Source organism: Passer domesticus, chromosome 3, assembly GCF_036417665.1.
Source record: "Passer domesticus isolate bPasDom1 chromosome 3, bPasDom1.hap1, whole genome shotgun sequence".
Classification (NCBI taxonomy): domain Eukaryota; kingdom Metazoa; phylum Chordata; class Aves; order Passeriformes; family Passeridae; genus Passer; species Passer domesticus.
The window spans coordinates 111,813,012-111,830,928 of record NC_087476.1 but is presented as its reverse complement, the minus strand read 5'-3'; the positions used below and the strand labels follow the sequence as shown (position 1 = coordinate 111,830,928).

The following is a 17,917-nucleotide window of genomic DNA, read 5'->3' as shown; positions in this document are numbered from 1 at the left end:
GGCATAAAAAATCAGGCGCAGGTGGGATATGATGAATCCCGCAATTTTTCAGCATTAAGACAAGGAATCAGAAGAATCCTTCGAGAGGATGTACATGATGTTTATTTGTGCAAAATGACCTTGTGAGCCAAAAGCCATTAATTTGATAGCACAGATCACGATCGCCACCCTGTGGTTGGTGGGAGAATAAGTATTGTAAGGTGTAAAGCATTGCCTAATTAAAATGGCAATTAATCCTACCTGCTGCCTATAACAAAGGGTTTGCATGCGCTTTTTGGGAGCTTGGACGGGATGGAACAGTGCTGCTTGCTCCCTTGGGAGTGGAGGTTGAGAGGTAAGTTTCTAACATGGCAGGGAAGAGAGGATTTATTTTGAAGGTGGAAGAGTCTTCCCTCTGTGTGTGAGCTATATATTTTACAGGTTCCTGAGTTGACAGAATTTGGCTTGAGTTTTGCAAGATGATGAAAGACACGTCCAAGACAAAAGCCATATGGGAAAACTGTATTTTTTCTGTAATTCTACATCAAAAATTGCCTGAACATTTTTCTTAAAATTTCCCCTGAAAATATAAGCATACTATAAATGCCTCGAAGGACTATTAACAACATTGGCCATAGCTTAATAAGAAAGCAGCCTTACACTGCCTTAAATTTTTGAGAGAAAGCCCTGCCTCCCAAAGGCAATTTTATTTGCTCTGTATTGTAAGCTACTTTACCCGAGAATTCTTTATTTCTGTAGAGGAAGAGTGAGGAGATTGTGTTCCCACCCTGGGAGTGCTCCTGGCCACGCTGGATGAGTCTCTGACCAACCTGGTCTAGTGGAAGGTGTCCCTGCCCCTGGCAGGGGGCTGGAACTAAATGATCTTTGAGGGTCCTTCCAAACCATCCTATGAGGCACATCTAAACATTCAATGGATAAACATCCTATCTTTAAGCTTCAGATCAGTTTAACAAAATTATAAGCAACATGAAAGGAAATTCTCCAATGGGAAGTGTCAGGCGATGTTTTTAATGGACCTAGCTTCCAATACTGTCTGTATTTTTGTGCATGCTTGGTGTTCATGGGAGGGACCCACTATTACTGGCCAATAAAGCCAGGTGCAGTGCAGACAGGTGGGAAATTAATTTTCCACAGAGCAAAAGCACATGGGCAGTTTGAGCTGCGTGGGGGACACTTGGGCTTTCTGAGGCTGTGGACAATCTCCACATCTTGTGGTCCTAATCTGCAGGAAATTTCTGCAGTGTGGACTGCAGCTTCAGTGAAGGAGAAGGTTTTGTGGAGCTTAAAGCAACATCTGTTTGATGCTGCTGGATTGGCTTTCTCCATCTTTGCGCTGGATGATAAATATCTCCTCTCTCTTAAGAACTGGAGTTGGTCTCTTCTCAGAATACCTCTCTAGTGTCCTACTGTTCCTAAGCTATTCAGAGAGCCAACACAAGAGTGACCAGCACAAACTTTACTCACTTGTAATTAATTTAGAACTGAAAGACTTTAAAAGTTAAGTGAATGGATTTAACCCACTGCACACTTGACCTTCAACGCAAATTAGCCACTGTGGACTGCCCACCTTACAGTGGGAGCTTATGCTAACATTTTTCTTCTAGCAAATGCTTTTCCATCATACTGAGATCCTGTAAAGGACAGGAATAAATATAGCCACTCACCTCAAAATCAAGATTGGAGGTGAAGAAATATAACAGCAGTGCAGTGTTACCATAGTAACAAAAGCTCTAAAGTGATCTAATCTACTGTTAAATTCCAGCTCAGAGATGAACAAAAATCAACATAACAGAATAAATGTTATATTAAAAAGGGAACGAGGATATTTTGAGACTGATATTATATTTGTGTCCAAAAATATAACATGAAAAACATATTTGAAAAGAGAAGAAATTTTTAGCCATTTGAGTTGCACATTTACCATATTTGTTTCTAATTTGGACTGTAATTAATCTCTGGTGAGGTTGGCTGTCAGATGACTTTTTGCCATACTGCCCAAGTTTACTCGCACAGATATATTGCTTTTCAGAATATTCCCCTCCTGCCACTCCTGTAACGCAGATGGTGAACGATGGCCCATACGCTTTATGTCCCAGATTTTTCCAGCCATTAGAGCCTCACACCCATCAGTGCTGCAGGATCTAAATGAGTTCAAATGCAGAATCTCTTCAAAAATTGGTTTGGAGCATGAGGAGCCTCTGAAGGGTCTTGCATTGCAAGGCAGAGCTGTTTTCAGTGTGTGTTTCTCTTTCTGGTGAATGTTGGTATGTCAATGAGTGTTTTCACTGTGTTTCAAAAAAACCCAAAAACACATTATTAAAATTTCCCTTGAGGTTCATTACCTCCCTCTCCCAAATAAAAAGTCACTTTTGAAAAAACAAAGTGGAAGTTCTAAAATATGGCTATTTTCTGCACCTTTTCATGGCATACCACTCTAAGCATGGACACCATGAACAGGGTGACAGTAACAATTTTCTTTCAAGCTTTGCTTCAATAGCCTTAAGCACACTGGAGCTTTAGCTGTTAGTGAAGATTCACTCATTTTGGTCTGGGGAAATGAAGATAGAGGTTTTTTTATGTTAAGCTGTCTCTATTTGTGCTGCATGTTTGAGATTTTTAAATAGCTACTATTTAAGCATTTCCAGAGTAGATAAGAAATTCATATCAGTAGTCCAGCTGAGTTTGATGTAATTTTGACATATGCATAATAATGGGAAAGTAAAAAGAAAACTATCTGAACCAAGACCAATATATTTGAAATAATTTCTGAAGGAATTTGATAACTGATGTTTTAAAATGTTCAAGGTAAAGAAAATATATTCCAATACAAAGTTTGACCAAAAAAACCCAGTCCCGTTCAATCTAAGCACCTGGCATATATTTCATAACAAGGCATGTCTTCATGATCAAAGACACCCCAGAATCTCTCTCTGCTTCATACTGAAGAATAAATTAACTTTGTGTATGTTTTAAAAGTAGGTCTTCAAGTGTATTTCATCAGCAAGAAACAGATTAAAATAGAGTTTGCAGAGCATCACTTTCAGTCTACCTTAATAGCTCACAAACAGCATGTGAACAGCATGCTTTTCAGTTAAGTTTTCCTTTTCTAATGGGAGGAGATATGCTCTTAGAAAATGACAACTCATTTGCATGCAATTTGCACACTGCTTTTTTGCAGGAATACATTTGACTTTTTGCACTTTTCTCTAGTGGTTGCATTTCATTTTCTCAGTGCAGAATAGAAGCGTTAAGATCAGATTTTAACTCAAGAGCATTATTTGCAAAGACAAGAGGCTGCTCTTTCCAGCTCTCTCTTGCAAGCTGTGTAAAATCCAATTTTTTTTTTCCTGGTATCAAATCATGTATGTGTTTCTTTCTCCTTTATACCATGCACCAGACACTGTCAAATCTTCCATAAAGTTCTTGCCTCGTTATTGAGAGATAGGGAAAGTAGAGCTATTTCTGAGGCAATAATCTTTGCTTTTATGGTCTATTCTCCTTCACATTGATTGCTTGAATTTGAAACTCTTATGGCATTTTGCAGGCAATAAAAACCAGAGAAAGAATGTGTTTCTTTTTGCCAGTGTATTATTATTAAGCCAGGCAGATCTGCTTACAAACTTGGTGCAGTCACTGCCACCAAATTCAGGAAAATGAGGGAAAAAAGAGCAATTTCCATGGAGGATGGAGCTGGAGCTTCTTTCAGCTGATTCACAGGTGCTCTTTGCTCTTTTTTCCTTTTTTTTTATCTTTTCAGAACAATTTGCCCTCATTCTGTTTAGATGAATTTGAAAGCATGAAATTCACTTGGAAGTAAAAATAAGATCATTCTCATCTCTCAAGCTGGCCACTGAACCAATATTCTGAAGTCCAGTGCAGTTTCCAAAGGGACTGGGAAGGCTAGCGAGTCTCTGCCCCTCTATGTGCATCAAGATATGTTGCACTCTAATGGACATTTTTGAGGTTTTGCTGTATTCTTCACACTAATGCAGCCATGTAGAGTGCAAGATCTATATTGATCAGAGGAACAGAGTCAAATTTATGGTTCAATTTTCAGATATATTTCCTAAACAGGGAAAATCAGCATTTCAGTATTGCATGTGGGAGTCATAAAAGGATGCAAAAAAAACAAATCTTGCTTCTTTATATGTATATCTATATCTATACATTTATAGATAGATATAGTGTAGATTCAGGTAAATGCAGCAACATGAAAACAATCTTCTGGGTAAGCACCACTTTGACATCTTTTTCTCATCAAACCTGAATCATTATTTTAGCGACATTTAAGGGTTCCATCTACCATTTCAACCCCTATGCTTTCTGCATTTTGAAATCATATTTTAAATGGAAAAGTCAAAAATTGTCCGCTGGGAAAAGGAAGATCTCAGTGAGATTTAAGAGATCTGGGTTCACTGCAGAAGTAGCAAATGAGTTTCTGATGCCATGACAGGGTGCAGATGAAGCCTGCTCTTTTGGTCACACCTTTCAGGCCATCACAGGTCATTCTTTTCATTAATTTTTCTATTGTTTATGTGGTGATGGCTTACCTGTTTGGATGCTGCTTCCAAAGTGTCCTTGGCAATTAATTTTGACATTTTAGTTATAGATTGTGGTCAAAAAGATAAATCTGCTCTCTTTTCCTAGATATAATCTGCTGTCTGATAATGTTTAAATAAGAAACATCAAATCAAACTGGGGCATAATGAATAACTTGTTTTCTAAACTCCTTTGCAATGATAGTCTTTATTTTTACATAAATTCCTCCTACTTTTCCTTGGCTGTTGCTTTCCAAGTTTAAAAAACCTTAGACTGTGTGATCCTTCTTTGTATGGATTCTGTTTTTGGGGTTTCTTTTGGTTTTGTTTTTTTTTTTTCTGGGACTGTTTGATTGTCTTTATTTGTTTTCTCTGCTCCTCCATCCTTTTAGAGGTGGGGTGCCTAGAAAGACATGCAGAAGTCAAGCTGTGGGAACACCATGGGTTTATAAAGTGGCGTAACGATGTTTTTGCTCTTGTTTTTCATCCTTCATTAATGATTCTTGCTGCTCTGTTTTCCTTCTTCACTGCTCCTGATCCATGAACTAACATTTTCAGAGAACTATCAATAATGACTCCAAGATCTTTCCTGAAGGCTGGGGGTTAATTTAGAGCACATTTATATATATATTTAGACTATTTTTCCCTCAAATGTTATGCTTTAAATTTCATCTGACATTGATTGATTGTCCCATCATTCAGCATTGTGAGATCATTCTGCTGCTTCTTGCAATCAGTTTTCATTTTTAGTGCCCTGAATAATTTTGAATCATAAAGAAATTCTGTCACCTCACTATTTATTCCTTTCCTGAGCTTTAAATGCATTGGAGGCGATTCATATGGGCTCATAGTTTAATTTCCCTACATTATGAAAATTACTATTTATTTTCATTCTTTACATTCTGCCTTTTAATAAGTCATTTATCCTGGAAAGGACCTTCCTTGTAGTTCCATACAGTTTAATTTTTTTTAAATCCTTTCATGAAAAAACTTGTCAAAACCTCATTGGAAATCCAAGTATAGATGATCAATCAAAATGGCCTTGTCCCCATTTATCATCTGTTTCAGAGAGCCTGAATACCCTTGTGAGATGTGGCTTTATGTCCTGGCTTTGCTGTGTTGCATTTATTTGTCTGTGTGCTGGTTATTTCTTTATTGCAAATTTTATTAGTTCTTCTGGTATAAAAAGTGAGATTTGCTGGTCTAGTTTTCCATTGATCTGTTAAGGGATTACTCAGGACTCTGTATGTATGAAGCTTGTATGTATTTAAGCTAGGAGTACTTCCATGTGTGATTTCTTTCAGGACTCTTACTGAAATACTACGAACTTACTCTTTTCTGATCTAAAACCTTGCTTGTTTACATTTTGGTTTGAGGCAGTTGCTCTGGCTTTTCTCCTGAAGAGAGGCTATATATCATCTCTCAATTATTTCCTAACAGCCACTGACTGCATTGATTTCAATCCTCTAATAAAGCACAAACCTTTTGACTAATTGCTGCTTCTAGAAACTCTTCGACAGACGCGCTTCTATTGATAGATCATTTTGGAAGCAAATCTTTCCTTTTTGTACATTGATCCTTGACATCTCTTTTGCCTGTCCATACTATGATTTTCAGTTTTGACTCCCTAACATGCCCTTTACCATTTTCTTCAGCTGAGCATGGCTTCCAGTTCTTGATTTGTTGAGTTTGCTGGAAGCTCGAAACTAGGTTCCAAAGTGATTTGTTATCGTCCTTCCCTCCCTCCATAAGAAAAAATGAAATGGTTAACAGTATTGACGTGTGAATTATCTCTGCAAGACACTCAAATCAATCCTGTGCTGAGGGATTTCACATCCCCCCACCACCCTCTAGAGACTTGATGAAACATGAGGATAAATGAAGACGCAGCAGCGTGGGCTTCAGTGCATTGCTAGTGCATTGCTGGCTGAAGCCAGTGCTGCTGGATCTTCAGTACTGGCACTGCTGGAGATGTGTAGATTAAAGCTCAGCAGCTCTGCTGCCTTCTCTCTTGCCTGCAGTGCAGGCATTACTCAAGTATTTTGTACAACAGCACCTCTTGCCACCCCTCTTGCCAGAAACATGTCAACTTAGAGGGACACTAACTCCAAACCCAGACACCGTAATCAAAGTTCACTTTGTCTGCAAGTTTTCTACCAAATATCTGAGTGTGCTCTGCAATCAGTGTCATGAAAGAAGCTCCATGAAGGTGCTTGTTATTAGTGTGCCTCATTTCTTTTGCTGTTAATATGCCCTGTGCTGCTACAGGGCATCAGTAAAACCTTGCAGAGAAAATGCCCCGTTAAAAGGAGTCTCTGCATGCTGGCTCACCACCTCAGAAATACCAAGGGAGAATGCTGTAGGTGCACACTCTGAATGTGCAATCTCTTGTTCCTCAGTTTTGAGAAGAGGAGACTTTATCAATTCTTGGTCAGAACATGCAAGGTCAATGACAGGTGGTGGAAATAAGGGAATGTTTCTACAGAAAAAGGTTTTCCTGGCAGCAATCAGATTTGAGTTTTCAGCCAGTTCATGAAAAACCAACCCCAAACCAAAGAGAAGCCAAAAAAAAAAAACTCCTTCCCAAACCAGGTTTCATCAAGAAAATATTTAAGGATAGACCACATATTGAGCTTCTCTGGCTGAGATACTCTCTTTGCATGTATTTAAGGTTTGCTTCCTCTCCTGAAAGATCTAGCACTGCTTTTTAGATAGAATATTCTGCTGAGTGTCATGACATCTTTGTGATGAGGCACCCTGCTGCCCGCCACGTCAGCAAACCTTGACCTTAGAGCATTTAAGCTTCAGTTTCATGTCCTAAATGCAGGTATTATATCCACATAGCTAAATTTGCCTCAGATCTAGAAGACACAGGAGTTGCTAAGCTCATGAAGGAACATCCAGCATGTTATTCATGCAAACTCAACTCTGTGAAAAAGCCTTTCCAAGAAGATATCTAGTTCAAGAATCTTGCAAAGTTCAATAAGGTATTTGGGTAATAACATTGCAAAATTTTAAGAATGCAATGTCTGACTAAATTAGGAGTTTCTGATAAAGAAATAATATACCACTACCTGGATGCTAATAAATGCAGTACTTCAGTTTTCAAGATCATGTTCTGTGAAAATATTCTCCCACAGTATTTAGGGACTGTAAATTTGGAGTTTTTCAAAGGTTTATAAGAGTTTGTCTTGTACTTTCTGTTTGACACTAATATAAGTTGCTTTTAAAATGATTAAACAATCCTTACTAACTGAGTATGATTTCTGTAGTCTTGGATTTCTACCAGCATTGGTATCTTTCCATGTTATAGTATTGACATTTGTTGGCTACCTGTCATTTTTTATCAGTTCTTCTATTCACTTCAGCTTCACTTCTGCCTCACTTCTGCCTCTGAAAGATAATAATAGGGTTGGAAGAAATCTCCAATGGCTTATTTAATCTCCTTTTAACTCCAATAAAAGTAAGTTCCCCACTGCAGACCATCTCTAATCCATGGATATCCTAGTCTAGGATACTGCCAGGATATTATTAATTTGCATGATAACTTATTCCTAATGTTATGTGTTGCTGTCTGCATTTCACTGTATCTCTTCACAATTTTGATGACAAAGTGGGTATGGGTGCTTATGCACCTGGTCATACATTTTCTCAAGGACAAGCGGGGTGTAATTTAATAATTTCTGTAGTGTTTTAGGCTTTTTTTTTTTTGGTGCATCACACAGCTCTAATGTAGTCTTTGGACTGGAACATTGGTTTGCATTTGCTGTTGGCATTGAAGGTAACTTTTATTCCTTATCCTACTTGCACTCTCAAAATCTGATCCACCTATTCAGAAAATGCATTTCTTTCTCATAGTTTTTAAGATCTGCAGGGCCAACCTTGTGTATGGAATAAGAAAAAGAGGATTATTTTTACTTTAAACATTCTTTTCAAATATCTTTTCTTTAAACTCTATTTCTGCTGGTCTTTTACATATTTATACACAATAATCAAATATGTTTTTGAAATGTAAAATATTTTCACATAACTTTGAAATTATTTCCTTTTCCAGTAAGATATCTGGAACAGCTGCCACTTGTCTTTTACTCAGCCAGGGTCTTTCTCACCTCTGAAAGGAAGAACTTTGATACTTTGTTTTTGCTACATCTAATGTAGCTCTCTGTCTATGCACCAGTAGATAAATAGAATATAAATGTTGAGATCTGTGATGCAAATGTCACAGAAAAGGTTGCTCTAAAAGCTAGTAGGGAAATTACTGGAGCTCTATAAAACTTCCAGCAATTTATATTAATAATCTGACTTTGTGGGTAATTAAGCTTTTACCCTGTCAGCTCAATATGAGACTTTTTTAGCAATTTGCATGTTGATCCTTATCCATAAAAGACATAACACAAGTAATGATCTAAAGGCCTGTCTTAAGATGATAATGTTTTGACTACTGCACCCTTTTGCACAAAGTTAACAGGAATTTTTATGAATCTGGAGTTCTCCTCGAGTAACTCAATCATAGCACAAATAAGCATATGATCCAATCCCATTCAGGGAGAGAAAAGCAGGTTATGCTTGCACTTTTCTCTCTGTTGGGAATACAGAGCAGGTTGGTTGCACTTCTTTTTTACTAAAATAAGCCCAAATTTCTGTGTAATGCAGAATTCAACTCGGAGCATTCGCATACAACAGAACAAGCACTGTGTGCTTCAGAAAGCTGTAAATCCTAGTGCTGAGCTGAAACACAGCCCAGGGGAACGCAGCCTTGGCTGGCAGTGCCTCTTCAGGCTGACAGCTCCTCTTCTCAGAGAGGAACAAGCACCTTCCCCTGTTTCTCCTCTGGTTGTAAACTGGTGCTAGTTAGTATGCTGCAACTGTGCAGATTTTCATTTCTGATAAAACTTAGCCTGAGAGGTATTTGTTGATGATTGTCAACAATCAAATGAATTATAGATGATGTTGGTAAACAAAATGCCGCCTTGATGAATGATGACTTGGCTATACTATGACACAACTGCTAAGTCATTCAAAGCACTGATTAAACCCATTACAGTAAAATAATCACCATCCATTACCTTTAATGTCGTGAACTGACAACCTAGTTAAGGCAGCTGATGGTGTCAGCAAAATGATTTGTTGGTCCTCATGTCCAATGACAATAAATCACTTCGATAAATCAATGAACAGTAGCAATAAAACAATATATTTTCATTTTTCTTGACATTCAATTACAGAGTGTGTATACAGACTTATTCTTAAACATTCAGTGATATGGCAGGATTCAGCATCCACCAGCAACTAATACATACAGTTCTTGAGATCTTGTTTTGTCCAATTGTGTTTTACCCTTGGTTTTGTTTTCTGCTGCATCTGCTGCTGTGATACATCACTTGTCTTACACAGCCAGATTCATTCTCAGGTATAAGGGCAGAATTTTTATAATCCTTTTCACTTTGTTTGAAGAAGTTTCTTCTTCTAAATTGGTTTCTCTAAGTATTGCATTTTTTGCAAGACTTCAAGGATAATGTTCACATTCCTCTTTTTTCACATTTCTGTATCACCTCTGGGCTAATACAGTCTATAATTTGGCTCACAGGTTAAACTAAAAGTGAACTTAATCATTTGATCAGCCAGACCTGGGCTGAGGCTCCTGTGCTGCTCATGAATAAGCAGTGGATGAACACTGCTAAAAGCCTATTCAGCCAACAGGCACCATCTCCTCCCTGTTCTGCTGTCACTGGGGCTGTGCTGAATGCCAGTCCTGGCACACAGACAAACAGATTTGGGAGCACTGGATTTTATCGTAGAAGTATACATCTGTATCTACCCATTTCTCTCTCTTGTCATAGAGATGTTCATGAGGGGATGTGTGAGCAAATTTTGGGCATGCAGAGAAGTACCAAGCCCTAGAAATGAATCTTACCAGGAATTGTAAAAGGCAAGACACTTCCCAGATACTTGATACATACCTATCTCAAGACTGACAACCTCAAAATCTTTATTAATTCTTTTTGTCTAAAGAAAATGAAAAATAATTTTTTTCTCTGGGTTTCTTCCTCTTCCTCACCTACGAGCACACACTCCCCCAGACTTCAAAAATTCCCTGAGGAATTCACAGGGCATTACTTTTTAACATAATTCAGGTTACCTATTACCCAGGAGGGTCATAAGAAGGCAGAGATGGAAAATAAGATGGCTCTGGATTCAGTGGATTGTCTTTTCTGAGCTGTCCCACCACTCATGTGCCCTGAGTCTCTACCTTCTTGCACTGAGCTTGTTTGTGTCATTCTGGCATTTTAAGAAGTTTGCCGTTCATCAAGAGCAGGTATTTTCCACACTTGTACAAAGTGAAGATTCAGTTTTGGTTTCTGGTAGTGACTTAACATGGGATCTGTTTCCTTGAGCATTTGCCTGCTGCAGACAGAAAGAGCATCGAGATGAATCTTTTCCATGTGGCTAAGTTGCAAGGCATATGAAAGATTTTTCTCATTTCTTTCTAAAAATGGATCTGTCAGTAGAGAATGATTGGTCTCAGTGGACATATGGGCAGTTAGAACTAGGAAAGCTGAATGTCACTATTGGAAGGTAAAAATGAAATGTTTGACTGTAAATTATTTTTTATGTCATATTTAGATTACAATATAAAAAATGCAAGTAGTCAATATGAGTTATGTAGCAGACATGAGAACGTGTCAAGAAATGCTCCATTTTTGATGAAAGTGAACTATAATGGAGACTTGCAGCGACTTTGCAGGAGACATAAGCTGATCCTTATTCCAAAAGTAATATGTGCAGCAAATGCTTCTGAAACGGTGACTTTCAGAACTTTGTGGGCTATGTGCTGTGTAAGAGTTATTAAGAGGTCATTTTTGATAACAATCATCAATTTGGCTCTGCAAAACCTCAGCAGCTGCTCAGAAGAGAGGCAGTAAAACAGACTGCTGTCCTGTGTTGAATTGTCTGCGTGTGAGGTCTGTACAAGAAGTTAAAAGTTTGTAAAAGGAGGAATGCAAGGACCTTTTGTAGAAAACTCGCGTATTTTCAAAGCTTCTGTTAAATGCAAGAGATTATCTGTGCTACCATGAGTGAGAACTGCATTTTTTCCTGTAACAGTGCTTCATTTAGCTGATGACATCCCACCTCCCAAACTCCACACACCCCTGTATGTTCAACCTCATGGCCTTTTCCAGGAACTTCTTGACACTGAAGCCTTGCCTTGCAAAGCAGAGCCAGTGCCTTTAATCACTAGGTGTGCTTTCATCTAGAAATTTCTGCTTTTGGAGCCTGTTTTGGCTGGTTCATACTTTCATACTTGTTCTTAGTTTATCAGCTCAGCATCAGCATGGTCAGAACAGGGCTGGGAGCACAGCCTGGAGACTGAGTTTCCTTCGTAGCTATCAGAGGACCACCTGGGCATTGTGGATCAGTCACTGCTCCCTCTCCATGTCATTCCTGCTGTTGAAGGGACAGGAAGGGAGCAAGGCCCTCCACAGACCCTCTCTTCTCTTGACTAAAGCTTGAACCAAAACCTGCAGGACAGCAAGGTAAGGTGTTCCCTCATGCCAACTTTACCTGAAACATGATGCCAGTGGCTTCTGGCAAGGTAGCTGATATCCAAGCTGAAATCTGAGGACCCCAGAAACGTTGAGATGAGCACGGTGCTTGAGAGTCCTCACCAGAAACTGACAACACCAGTTTCCTCAGCTCTGGAGGAAAGTTAAGATGGAATTTCATTTTAACCTGGGTCAGCCTGGCCAGTTCTTAAGTTTGACTAGGCTAGGTGGTATTTCTGCTGGTGTAGACAATTTATTAGACAGTCTGCCCGTGGGGAATGAGAGGATCTAGTGGGCAATTTTCAGGATGTGCTGTTCTGTACCTTGTTAAAATTGCAAAGGACAAGAAAATGTGTGACAGTAGATGAACTTTGAAAATAACATTCATCTGATGATTCTTTATAGGATCCTAACTCTGTCTGAGAAGTTGTGTAATGTTTGGTTTGGTTTTTTTTAAGTGAATTCATCATGTTTTTTACTGTCAGTAGCTAAATTATGAGATTCTTGTAAAATGGTGGTACTTACTGTACCTTTGGAAAACATTCAGCACTGTGTACTGGCTCTGTCTGAGAACATATACCCCAAAGTGTTGTTTCAATGAGGCAAAGAGGCAAGTTGTTATGAAATTTGCTTTCCTACATTCATTTTAAACTTTTGAGAGATGACACTTCAATATTCCTGTTATCATCACCTTGAGATTAACTGGACTATAACAAAAAATATTGATGCAAAATGTGTATTTTTACTTAGGTATTAACATTTTATATAGTTTTAAAGTTTTCTATAAAACTACTTTTACTCAGTATATCTATATGATGACAGCCTATTATATGATGGTCTGTGGTCCTCCTTAACTCAAAATAAGATGAATGCATTAACCTTTCTCAAATGTCACCTATAAAATCTTTGCAATGAAATAGTTAAGCACATAAGCCTCAACACAATCAATATTTCTTGGTGAAACTGGCTCTGTAGCATATCTTTGCCATCTCTATAAACATTTGTATAGCAGCTTTAACATTTGTGTCTGTTTCCTTTCAAAACTGATGCAGACTTCCTGAAGGTGTCCTAGCTTGTTAATAGCATCAAATATTGAAAGCTGACCCCGAAGTTTCCTTCCCAAAGTCCTTCTGGTCTTGCTCATGGCTGCAAGAAATGAAAAATTAAACACTGAGAACACACAGATCCTGGTATTCAGCTTGAAAGCCCTAACAAACCCTGGTGATCCCTGCAGTGCAACATTATGTATTGCTGCTTGTGGCACAGAAGAGACTGGGCAGATTTGGCTCATTAGGGCAAGTACAATTTAAAGGCCTTGTCCTAAAATGGGAGGAGAAAGAAAAATTAATGCAACCACCATCAGCAGATTGATAGGGGATTTAAAAAAAAAGGGGTGGGGGCACTGAACAGCATCTGAAACGTAGCTGGTATTAGCTTTTTGGTCACATTTCATCTCTCCATGGGCCACTGTCACCATCAGAGCAGCAGTGTGTGAAGTCACTTGTGCCACAGCTGGCAGCCAGCAGTGCCTCAGGGCTCAGGCCAGCAGGGGCTCTGCCACTGAAGCATCCCCAGAGAATGAGCATCTCCATGGACTGGGACAAACACCAGGATCAGGGCAGAGAGAGGAGAGGGGGAGAGAAAGAACATCCAATTTTTACAACTCTCCCAGTGCTTTTCCTTTCTCTTTGACACCTGCCCTGGAATACACACAGCACACTGCTGATTCCCATCTTGTCACTGAGACCAAAGCAATGATTACATTCTGATAAGAAGGCAATTTTATTTCACTCTTGCCTAATGACTTACAGCAAGTAACTGCATGATAGAGATTATTTTCTGGGGAGAGAATGAGAGGTTCTTTAAATTGTCCAGGTTTTTTTAATACCTTCCCATTGAAGCCTCCAGATTGTCATACTATAGTCCATTACTAATATTAAAAAAAAAAAAAAAAAAAAAAAGGAAAACAGCAAAAAAAAGCCCCCCCTTTCTGTTTTCTACTTTGTCAGGTCAGCATAGGATGTTCAAAATCTGATAATTGTTTGTTTGTTAATTCTAGTAGGAGCTCAGGTAGAAAGATGTAAACAGCTTTTAAAAGCATTCTTCCCATGACTTGCTGGGAAAAAGTGCTGAAACTTGCATTTCATCATTAAGTTTGCTGCTTTGACTAAAATGTTCACTTCATTACCTTGTAACTCTCCCCCATTTACCAATAATCTCAATTTATTCATTTCCTCCATAAGAAGAATGTATTCAGGACTGGAAATGCGGTATAAAATGAGGCTATATTTGTATTTGAATTTTGAATTGGTAAATTGCAAATATATCCCAAAATATTGGCAAGATTCAGAGCAATTTAATGATCATCTGGAAATACAGGGTTAAGCAAGTATCTGTTTATATACAACCTACCTTGCAGAATGTCTTGCAGAATAGCTTTTCTATTAGATCTGTATTGGAATATCTCTGGTAATGGAGTTTAAGAGCACATTTACCTTTCTCACAGCTGTAGCCAATTGGTGACCCATAGTCCCTATGAAGTAAATTATGTTCTCGTTATTTGCGCTGCTTCTGGCAGCGAGACATCATTTACTTTAAAGGCAGGAGGGGGAAGGAGGAGAGCTTCAGAGAAAATGGTGAGTGAGCTCTCTGAAAAACATCCTCCAGCAGATGCAGCTGTACCTGGGTAAGATGCTCCTGGCTGGTTCTGGGTACGTGGGGTGCTTGGGCAATGCGACTTGGAAATCTCATTTCCATTTCTTGAGCCTCTTGACTTTGTTGATGCTGAGAATTTAAACTCATCAGTAAGTTAGTGTTGCTGCGGCAGGGACACGTGTCCCACTGAGCCATCCTTCTCCATTTTGGTAGGAGGGGCACTTGTGTGACAGCTTTTTCGCAGAGCCTGGAGCCTGTCTTGGCCCTGGCTCGGAATGTGGTACCTGTGAACAGCTGTTGCCAATGGGGCTGCACACGAGGCTCCCCTTGAAACCTGTGGGTACAGAAAACTTTTTGCTGGTATTAAACAAATTGGTGAAATGAGCAGACTGATAACCATTTTGTTGGCTCCAGGAATGGATCTGGTTCCCCTTGTCTGAAAAAGAAGGTAAAAGGTTGGTAGAAGGTTTTATCAATATAAGGAACTCCATCAGTAAATTCCCTATTTTTATACTATCCAGAGAACAAAAATATTTGCTATTTGTTAGGATTTTTTCTGATTTTCTGATTTTCCAGTGGTGCTTAAATAATCAGCACAAGTCACAGTATTTGTGTCATTACATCGTTCCCAGCACAGCCTTGTCCAGTAGAAAGATTTACAAATGTTATAAAACACAGGGGCTCTCAAGCCAAGCATTTATTTATAGAGGGAGCCACATTATCTGTCTCCATTCACACAGGATATGTTTTCCTTCTCCTGGTGGCCATTCTGCCATGCCACTCCCACAGCAGGAAGCAGCCAACAGTCAAAGCAAACAGGTCACAGATCAAGTATGGGTCCTTTAATAGCATATTTTCTTCCATATTATCTGAAAAATATTTGCAGACACACTCAAGAACAGTCAGGCTTGATTAGGAAAACTGTTTGTGTCCAGATTCTGACATGCCATGATTGAGGGCTGGCAAATGCAATTAAGATGTGTCCCAGCTATCCAGCAGGTGTGTTTGAGGATTAAAACCTTTAGGTTTTTGTTTCTTTTCTTGTTTTTCTTTAACGATTATGAACTGCATTAGCACAAAGAGACAATAATTGTAATCCCTTCACTCCATCTGACCTGTTTTGTGTAATAATTGAAATTTCAGATAAGGAATTAAGTGCACTCATGGCAGAAAAGAAGCATAGTGGTTGAGGAAAGTCAAGGAGTTTGATGTTCTTTCTTTGTGTTTTGGTTTTTTGTGTGTGGGGGGGTTTTTTTAATGGATAATGTGGATTATTCATTGCATCCTTTGCTTTGATGGTTAACAAAACACATTGTGCCCCAAGGAACACCATGGGATTAAATGGCTTTGTCAGAGGCATCCTTAGTTCTCATGAACCAGAAGTCCATAGGTCTCCATGCAGAACACCTTCACAGGCATTAGAATTTAATTCTTTTTCACATATATTTGTTTCATTTTGTTGTGCCATAGATATTTGAATTCCTCATTGTCTTAAAGCTCAGTTACAGAGGGTTGCTGTGTTGAGCAAGGGTGGAGAGCTCTTGGGAACTGAATTTTAAAGATGTTTCTGCTGCAACTACCAGGAACAATTTACTGCATGGCATTGAGAATGGCAAGTTACAGCATGAGAGGGAGTCCAGAGCCAGTGCAGAGTGAAGCACACTTCAGCAAGCCTGCCAGCCTACGCTGTCCTCTGATGTCCTTCCTGCCACACAACAGGAAGGCAGCACTGCTGATGTTGTGGTTTAATGCAGGAGTCTGAGATCTGCTAAACTGGTTAAAACCAATCTGTACCATGCAAACATAAAATGAGATGTAAATCCAAAGTAAAATGGTTTTTGATTCAAACACATACCCTCAAAGCAAGCTCATGAATATTCAGACTGAAGGTACTTATCCAGCTGTCTTGAAAGGCCCCTGAGAGTTTATGAAATATTCCAGCAGTGACACCAGAATGGGCTGAATCCTACAAATCCTATTTCAGAAATTACAAAGACGCTGCAGCAAATTGGTAGCATTATTTATACTTGGTCTTATGGCATTATGGTTACACATGCTGTCTTTATCATTGGCTTTAAGTTCTGTAGAACTGTCTCTTTAATCTATCACTGAAGTACTTTCACCATCCTCCTTCTATGACTCCATGCTAGGTCTCACATGCATTTGATATTTAATGAATGGTTCCTTTAGTTAATTATTCTGTGAAAGGTCTGTGATTTGTTTGTTTCTTAGGTACGCAATTCCTGTGGTTCTCAATCAACAAAGGGAGAAATCTGGAAAAAAAATAGAAAAATAGAAAAAAAGAACAAAATCCTGCAATTATAAGGTATAAGTGAGGCAGTCAAAAAGCTAATGAATGCTGAAAGAAACTTTAGTTGTATTTATTGACAATATATAATAAAAAACTGTTTAAATCTCTGAAATACTACTAAGATTACATCCTCTTCCATAATAAAAGGGATTTAGGACCAGTGTAAGACACAGTGCAAAATTATGCTGCCCACCCTCCTGCAAGACGGATGTGCAGTGTCAGCAGTGAGCACTCCTGCACTAAACATTGGTCCTGTTATTAGCATGGTCCCTGATACTATTATGTTCCTTTGGCACATAAAACTAAACAGGCTGTTTGTGAAGAAATCTATTTGTAAAGATGCCACAGCTATAGTAAGTCAGCCTGGGAATGCTCTGATGCCTCTTCCTTTCCAGGAAACTTCTGCAGTGAGCAGTTGTACCACCATGACAATCTTTGTACATTTGGGGCCAGTTTTTGCCTGCCTTTTCTTAATTGCTCATGTGAACATTATAGTTCTTGCACTGTGGCTGTGGACATCTTCACATCCTGGTGACTCTTAATGCTGTGATGGCAGCAGGTACTTCTGCACAGCAAGTGGGTAGGAACACTGCCTTGTCCTCTGGCAGGGTCTTGTTGGTCCTGGTGAATGGACCATTCACATCCTTTCATGGCAATTCCTCTATCCAAGTTTAAGGTCTTCCATGTTTTCTTGCCACTGATGACATTCACTCAAATTTTTAGCTAAGGAGCACAAGGATTCTAAGACCTCCACTGCTGCCCAAAGTCTGTACCTGTCTCATATAGACCAGTCCCTTTGTAGTTTCCCTTTTGCCTTTGTTTTGAGCAGCTATTTGGACCAGACCGGAGCTCTGCTCAGTGTGCCCAGT

The 17,917-nt window shown here is 39.0% G+C and overlaps 1 long non-coding RNA gene across 1 annotated transcript in view; it reads left to right on the top strand.

Annotated features, from left to right (window-relative positions):
• Positions 1-287: 287 nt before the first annotated feature.
• LOC135298242 (uncharacterized) overlaps positions 288-17,917 on the top strand; it is a 28,506-nt gene continuing 10,876 nt past the window's right edge. The window contains exon 1 of the long non-coding RNA XR_010360259.1: positions 288-334. This is a non-coding gene — a long non-coding RNA (uncharacterized LOC135298242). The remainder of the gene's footprint in view (positions 335-17,917) is intronic.